The sequence below is a fragment of the Benincasa hispida genome, chromosome 2 (genome assembly GCF_027475165.1).
Source record: "Benincasa hispida cultivar pf3 chromosome 2, pf3_genome.v1.1, whole genome shotgun sequence".
In the NCBI taxonomy this organism is placed as follows: domain Eukaryota; kingdom Viridiplantae; phylum Streptophyta; class Magnoliopsida; order Cucurbitales; family Cucurbitaceae; genus Benincasa; species Benincasa hispida.
In genome coordinates this window covers 21214705-21223728 of record NC_143479.1, presented here as the reverse complement: position 1 = coordinate 21223728, position 9024 = coordinate 21214705, and the positions used below count along the sequence as shown (strand labels likewise).

The 9024-nt window shown below is 27.6% G+C and overlaps 1 pseudogene across 1 annotated transcript; it reads right to left on the bottom strand.

Annotated features, from left to right (window-relative positions):
• Positions 1–2161: 2161 nt before the first annotated feature.
• Positions 2162–8380, bottom strand: LOC150037721 (putative flavin-containing monooxygenase 1; annotated as a pseudogene). Its single transcript, XR_016527775.1, has 5 exons — positions 7842–8380; positions 6940–7192; positions 6469–6644; positions 3329–3690; positions 2162–2758 (listed from the first exon to the last, which is right to left on the bottom strand). The product of XR_016527775.1 is annotated as a putative flavin-containing monooxygenase 1 (transcript).
• Positions 8381–9024: the final 644 nt, after the last annotated feature.

The following is a 9024-nucleotide window of genomic DNA, read 5'->3' as shown; positions in this document are numbered from 1 at the left end:
ATTGTTATCTGATTTTTATGTGATTGCTATGTGATTGTCACATTTGTAATTACAAAAAAGTTGAAGTCATCGCTTCGATTCTTAAAATATATCTGACATATAATGCAATTTCCCTAAAAAAATCATAAAAAGTTTGAGTTTTAATTTGTATTTGGCACTAAGTTGTCACCAATATTTTAATCCTATACGTTTAAACAATAATTCTAAATTTTCGAGCTAGTTCAACCAATGAAAAAAAATGAAAATGTTAAATTAAATTAGGATTTTCTATACATATATCCTAAATAAATGTACCTAATTATACAATTGTAGTCTAATGAGCTATTAATTTATATAAAAATATGACCAAATTTACTTTTTTAGATCTATCAGCATGTAAAGAAAATTTCTCATGGTTAGAACTTTCCAAAATAGATTTTTTTAGGATTGATACAAGTAAGGAAAATATCTCCAAAAATTCAAAAAATTTCCAAAAATGAAAGCAAGAATCAACAAGAAGCTTTGAAAGAGAAAATAAGGTATATTTGATATATATAACACATAAATATTTTAATTTTCTATAAATAAATCAGTGTATATTTGATAATTGCATGATCAATATAATTTGTATATTATTTTATCTTATATATCAAACAATATATTCGAAGTAGATTTATATTTCTAAATATATTTGTAACCAAGATATGTGCGATATATATTTACATTTTCCATTATATTATCAGTATATTCGACGTATACTTAAGATCTCGTAGATAGGTGATCGATTTTCAACTAGGAAAAGTAGAAAATAAATGAGATCTCTTAAAATGAAGGAAACATTAATTTTAAACAAAGAAGAGAAGAGAGAAAATTAAAAATAAGATAATATAATAATAATAATTAAAAGCTCCAAAAGAAAAAATAATTAGAAGAAAGAGAGTGTATTTTTAAAAATATTATTATAATTACACAAAGGCATCTTTGGAATGACTTAGAAAAAAAATATTTGTCGGTGGAAGTCGTCGGAACTGGTAGCCGGAGTTGGTGGTCGAAGGTTGGCTGTCGGCGGTCACCAAAGGTGGTAGTCGGAATTGGCTAGTAGCAGTCATCAGAAATGGTCTTTAGAAGTTGGTCGATGAACTTCCTAGATTAAATCAAGAAAATAAAGAAAAAAGGGTAAGCCATGGATTTGAATAGCGTTTATTATTCAAACCCACGAGAAACGGGTGCTTCCTAGATCCTTATCCCAAACAAGGGTTGGGTTTGGGATGTCTAACTCATTCAATCCTAAATATTGAACAAATACGTCCTAGAAGATTTGTGTTTTTTTTATTTTCTTTTGAAATGGAAAGTCAATTTTTTTCTACCCACCTATTTGATTTTATATGATTTGCCCCTACGTAATTTCCATTTTTCCCAAAAGTGTTTAAACAATTATGAGTTCAAATAGACATTAGCAAAAAATATAAAGACAAAAGGAAAATGTAAACATTCTTCCATCATTGTCCTTTTTAATATAGTATAGATATAAATGAACTGAAAAGATGTCTAATAGACATCTAAACTTCCAATTTCATATTTGAAACATTTTTTTTATGTCATATATGATTACTTTTTTTTAAAAAAAAAATAGTTGATCTATTAGATTTAAATTTTAATTTTTATCTAATGAACTTTAAACTTTCAATGTTGTATTTAGTAGTAAAATTTTAAAAATTATTGAACAACTAATGACCTATTACTCTATTAAATACAAACTTGAAAGTTTTCAGATATTTATTAGATACAAAATTGAAAGTTTAAGACTAATACACATAAATTAAAATTTTAAGTTTATAAACATTTTAAAGTTCATGGACCAAATAAATGTAAGTTTTAAAATTTAAAGACTAAATTTGTAATTTAATCTTTAAAAATAATTTTATCCAGTATATTTTAATTTAAAAGAATTGCATGCGAAAAGATTCGAACTTTTGAGCCAAATGAGGAAAGATTGGAGCTTCGACCTATGTGTCAGATGACCACTTTGATAATTAATAAATAACTTTGTTTTATATTGATATAAAATGGTGTTGAGTGGGGATCGAGTCCCTTGAGTCTATGATAAATTTGTCCCTAGCTGTATATATATATATAGGTTAGCAATAAAATAAGTCCACAATAATGTGATTGTCTTGCCTTATGATAAGAAAGGTTGCATGTACATATTTAAAATTTGACAATAAATTCAAGATACATATTTAATATTTCTCTCTCATACATCTAACAGAACTATCAAGTACAATAATTTAACGACTCCTTCGACCAATTTATTCTAAATTGAGAGAATAATGCATAAAGGAAAGGATAATAAGAGAAATCATGCCTTATTATTATTTATCTTATTTTATTTTAGATAAAGAGATATGAAATATTTAGTTGCATTTTTTTCTCGTAGCTGAGAGTTGCATAATCAGAAGGCAGATAAGGTTGAAAAAACTCATCCAAAATGGTCTTCTTCCTCAAGTATTTACGTCCCATATCCTTGCAAAGCTGATCATTGTACCAAATATTGTTGATTCCAACACAAGACCTCCAAAAGTATTCCCCTGCATATTCCTTCATATTCATCTCCCACAACCTTATCTCCTCCTCCATTTCTTTTATAGTTGGCAACTTAAAGCTTCCATCAAGCACATGTACTAGCCATTGGCATCTCATGTCTGAGCTAAACAAGTCCGATATCCCCTCCGCATACCCGATCACCGCAAGTCGTGGAATCCTTGGTTGAATCACCTGTCTGCACTCACGGTTTAGGAGAAAATTAAAAGCGACTGTTTGGTATGCAATTAATTCAGATTCTATTTTATGTTTTCAGATCAATGAATATGTGTTTGGTAATTAGTATGAACTTTGTATTCAAAAACTATTTTCGGATTATATGATCCATGCAATGCAAATTCTAAAACTGTAATTTCATATTTTCAGTGTATTTAGATTTTGAGTTTGAAATTTTTAAATGTAAAATTATATTAAAAAGAATAAAACCATTAAACAATATAGTATTTTAGGTTATAAAATCTATCCTTTTTTGTTAATTTAAATTATTAATTATATAATAATAAAAAATAATAAAGTTTATATTCAACCTAATATTTAGTGAGTCACTATAATTAGTTTTATGGTTATAAACATAGTATCAAACACATCTTTAAATTTTAATTTTTGATCTTCTACTAAACATGTATCTAAAAACATGAATTACAATTTATTTTTTTTTACCATTTTTTTTTTTTCAAATTTTTGTTTCCACACCCGAACATTTTCAATATTACTCTCAAACATGTTTGTTGAACTTGTTGTGCTTTACCTGTACAGAGGCATGATAGAGGTCGGGGAGGTGGAGATGTATTTTTGGAAAGTGGTAGATTTGAACATGGTTTTGAGCTTTTCATTCCCTTTGTATCCAGTGGCTAGAATGACGACGTCAGCTTCGACGGGTTCGATGGGGTCATCGTCGATGATGAGTCCTTGTTTGGAGAAGGTGAAGGAATTGGATTTTCTTAAGATGATGCTTCCTTCTTCCACTCTTTTGTAGAAATTTTCAGGGATGGTTGCAACTTGGCATGAAGAGACCTCTACGAAAAAGCTATGTTTTGGTAGCATTCCATGTTTCTTTAATGGAAGTTTCCATCTTAGGTAGCTCTCCACAAATTTTGATATACCCCATCTCTGCAAAATTCACCCACATTTTTACATGTGTGAGGAAAAATAATATTATGGTTGAAATAATGTATCTAATTCGAGATTTTTAGTGTAAAGTTTGTACTATCGATATTAAAGTTAAATGTTTTGAAAAAAAAATAAGAAGAAAAAAAAAAGACAATGCCTTAGAATACTTCAAAAAAGGCCCTTTAGAAGGAAAAAAAACTATGTTTTCTATGTGATTTAGGGCTTGGGAACGTTATTTATTGCAAACATAAAATCACTTTCATTCTAAAATTATGATATTTGACAACGATAATGATTTTAGAAAATTTATTTCAAATGATAATTCATGGTCAATCACTTGATAGGTGATTTTCAAGTGATCTTTGTTAGATTATTGTAACTTATGAGTTAGTTTCTTTCTGAGAAGACTATTGTTTCATATTAAACAATTTTCGTCTCATTTCACTCTATTTTGTCCTAAAATTTTGAGAAAATCTGCATTTTTCTTTTTAAAATTTTTATCAATATGTAACTTTATTTCTCTCCATTTTTCCCCTCTCCCTAATTTTCTTTTTATCTCTATACTATATTTTTTAATTTTTTTGGTAAAAAATCATTGTCCTTACTTTTTCACTCATAAATTTCTCCTTTGTCTCTATTTTTTCTTTTTAAACTTCTTCTCCGTTAAATTTTTATTTCTCTCTTTATAATTTTTTGTATACCACCCTCTAATCTTTTTCAATCTCAAATATATTGCTTTTCTTACTAAATACCTTTGAAAACAATTAATCATTTAAAAATACATTTAATCATATTAAAGGGAAAACTATCTTTTAGTCCTCGAGTTCAAAGAATAGGTGTGTTTGGTTCCTAAATTTTTAAAGCATTTTTTTAGTCCCCAAGTGTTCTAGAATAGATTTTTCTTATCCTTGAATTTTCAAAATGTACCTTTTAAGTTCTCAAGTTTTTAAGAATAGGTTTAAAAGGTCTATTAAGTATTTTTTACATAATTATATGACAATTTGAATTACAAAAATCATTTTTTAAAAAAATTTTAGAGAGAAGAGAATTTTTTAAAAATTATTTTTCTAGATAATTTTTTAAAAATTATTTTTCTCATTTAAAACAATAAAAAATTATTATCGGGACCTATTAAACCTATTTTTAAAAATTCAAAAAATTAAAAATGTACTTTTTACAAATTTAGGGACTAAATGTACTTAATCTAAAAAATTTGGAGACTAGAAAGGTATGTTTTAAAAATTCTAGGACCAAACTTACACATTTTTCAAAAAACTCGGGAACTGAAAAGATTTTTCTCTAAACTAAACTACTGTACATGTATGGAACCAAATATTATCATGGTTTATTATTCTTTTACAAAACTAATCATAATTAAATAATTTAGCTTAAAATAATTATTTTATGAGTCTATCCCAAACATGTCCAAGGAATTGAAAATCACTTTTGATTGTACTAAAACCAATTTAATAAATGTAGAACCCAACATTAAGATGATCGTATGAAAATCACTTTTAACAAAAGACTCCGCTAGTAAATCAATTTTGTTAAAATCATTATTTCTAAAACCATAATGTCCTGGTTCATGTTGCAAGAAGACGGTGTATCCAATTGCTTATTTTTCTTTTGAAATTTTGTGGTAGTTAATCCCTAATTAATTAATTGGAGGGACTACTATTTGAACACTGATGTATCACCTTTTATTTATTTATTTTTTATATTATTTTAAACAAATAATTTCAAAATAATTTAAGAGCAATCACGCCCTCCCTCTCATTTGAATTAGCCAATCAGAATAAGAAGAGATGACCAAGTACCAGTAATGGAATTTGAAAATGATCTCACCCTAATTAAAGTTGTTTAAATTTTAGAATGTATCTAATTAACTCTCGACCTTTTTCTTGAAATGATTAGATTTCTAATAATTTTTTAAACAATTAAAATTTTTAAAGTCTAACTTTAAAAATGTTTCATGGATTTAAAAAGACATATTAGTATAGGTTAAATTATATATACAGTAACTTCATAGTAGGGTTTCAATTCTTCTTTTAAACTTTAAAAAGTTCTAATTCAATTTTGAAGTTTGAATATTGTTTCACGTTAATAGGTTTTGTCAATAAATTTAAAGTTGAAAAAGTTTATATTTACTTATGTGAACAAAATCTAAAAGTTAAAAGAACTAAATACACATCGTGCATATTTCAACTCCAGTCGTTCATGATCACTCCAAAATTTACTTTCCTATACATTCATATTTGTTCACTTAAATACATAAATGCTTAACAAATCTTTTGCTTCATGAATTTAACGACGAAAAGCTTCAAAATATATTTTGGAAAAAACTTCATACTTCAATATTAATTAATATGATACTTTTCAAAGTTCGAAAGTTTGAAAGTTTGAAAATTCCATAATTTAAGGATATTTTAAACACTTTTAAAGTTTAAGAATATTTAAGGATATTTTAACTTAACTTATTAATAAACACAAATTTGAAAATTCAATGATCAAACACAAAATTGAAAGTTTAGATATTTATTAAATACGTTTTAAATCTATTATGCATAATATTAATAGAAGAACGGTCTTTTAACCACTTTTAAAGTTTAAAAGAGACGCATTATATACAAACACAACTAAACTTTTAATAGTTCTTTTATACATTTAAATCCACCTATCTATGTTGGGAGAGGTTGATGCCCTCAAATAATTTATCCAAAGAGAATATATACAATATGTATATATATATATATAAAGAGAGGGTTTGTGTATTCTTACCACTGGGGTAAGTAAGGTGGCGATGATGCTGAGTAAGAAGTTCTCACCAGGTTTGTGGACTAATAGTTCAGAGAATCGACTATTATACAAAAGACCTATATCGACACCCCATGCTTGGTCAGAAGGAGTTAGCCAATGTGGATTTCTCACAACCAACGTGCATGGGTTTTCCAGTCCTGCAACCTTTCACTTCCATTAGTAAATATTATCTGCCATATTTAAGGACATGTTGGAAAGTAAATTTTGTAAAGGTCAAAAATCACTTTTGTCATGTTAAAAAATACCTCGAAACGTGATTTTAATAATAAAAAATCAAATATGAAAATTGTATTTAAACGTGTAAAATCAAACCATAAATCATAGTGATTTTGAATTTGAGAAAAGTGATTTTAACTATTTTAAAATGACTCCCGAAATACGTAGTTTAAAAAGCTTATTAAATAAAAAAAAGGTAGTTTAATTTAATTTTACCATTAGCTTCAGCACATTCCATGGCTATGTCCATGGCTGATTTAAGAGATCCAACAACTGCAATTCGTTTGCCCTTACCTAATTGGTTGACTGAGTTAAATCCCATGCTGTTTTTGGTGATGGTAGCGTAATCCATTGAATGAAGCACTTTCCCATGAAACACTTCTGGGCCTTCATTTGGTGGGAACTCTGGTATGTATGGCATCCCACTGTATTTCCCTATGCACAATATCACAAACCCAGCCCGATCAACCTGCAATAACTTCCTAACATTATTCTTGACCTTTCATAAATGTTTGGATATTATTCTTAGAATAGAATTTTTAGTCGGACGAAATTTAGAATTTGAATTATGGAGTGATAACGATCTAAAATGAAAAACAAGACTTTATACGATTATTTTTATTTCAATGGTAGTTTTTTTAAATATTTATGGAAAGATCAAAATATATATATATTAGCACCACTACGCCTGTTCCAATTCTTATCCAAAATTCTAACGCTCTTTCTAAAAATTTTTAAGAATAGTTTTGAAACATTTACAAAAGATGAAAAGATAATATATTGTAATGTTTGAGAGAATAATGATATTTTTGTAATAAATACAAAAGTTTGAGGTTATTTTATGTTATTTAGTTATATAGAAATTTGCTTTAATGTACTTTTTATAAATATTAGCAACAAGATGAAATTATCTCACTCTCACTTTTATTTTCTCAAAAATATATATTTATTTTTTAGTTTTTTTTCATGTGGGATTGGATTAAGATACACAAAAGTGGGTAAAACCCAACACAAAAATATTGTTCGAACTAGTATATAATGGAAGAATAAGACGATATAAATCACCACTAAATCTAAAGACTAAAAAGAAAAACAAAGACGAGGGAAGGAAGCAGCACCTGAACAGTATTATTTTTAGTGTTTTGAACTTCAAGCATCCATCTAGGTTCCTTAACAAAGGGGAGGCCATTTCCTCCCCAAAGCTCATACGAGTAACTCGCCGTTTCATCTCCATCGATATCATAATCGATACTAAGAACATGAGAATTGAAGTTGATAAAGCGAAGGAGATCAAAATGAACGGCATAAGAATGGAGATAGTTGAGCACTTCTTGATGAGAAGGATAGTCAGATTGAACAGAAGAAGGTCAAGGAAAGTCACAAAATTCGTAAGTACTTTTGTGATTTTGGAGTTTGGTTGAATTGATGGTTCGAGCCCACACTCCACCGATACCGTCTTCGGCCTCGTAAACTACAGGGTGTAACCCCTTTTGAGCTAAAAATTTGCAAGCAATTAGGCCACTAATTCCAGCCCCAATTATAGCCACTGGTTGCTTATTCTCTGCCATTGTGTTAATATGGCTTAACTAATTCTCCCTTTGCCTTTGGTTTTTAGGTTTTTTTTTTTTTTTTTTTTTTTTTTTTTTATAATTTTGCTATGCCCTTTGCATGGGAAGGGACTCTACTTATATAATGAACTCCTCTGGTTGGGGAGTGGAAGAAATGTGGATGCCCCCACATTCCTCATTCATTATTGATGAGAGATTTTTAAACATAGTATATTATGATATTTGCTGTGTATCTTCAGTTATATCGGTAAAAAAAATTGAAAATATTTTAGAAAAAGAAAAAAGAAGAGTTTAATATGTTGCAAAGTATGAGGTTGGACAACTAAAAATATATTTGTGAGTGATTTTTACTTTTGAGATGTTGAATATTAATTTTCTTCTAAAATAATGATGTTTGGTAATGATGAAAAATCACTCGATGATTGTGAATTTGCCACTGATTTTATCTCTAGAAGTTTTATGATGTTTATCTCTAATTTTATTCTTCTTTTTTTTTAAGTTCATTTTCCACTTATTCTTTTTGTCTGATAGTTTTTAACTCTATTTAATTTTTTTTCTCTAACTCTATGATATTGAAATTTATTCTCCCTCACTCCTATATTTTTTTCTCTCTATAAATTTACTCCATAAATCATTCTTCAAAAAAAATAAATTATAATATAATTTAAAAATTTTCACAAATAAAAAAATTGTCAAACTATTTATACAAATAGAAAAAAAAAAATCTGACTAT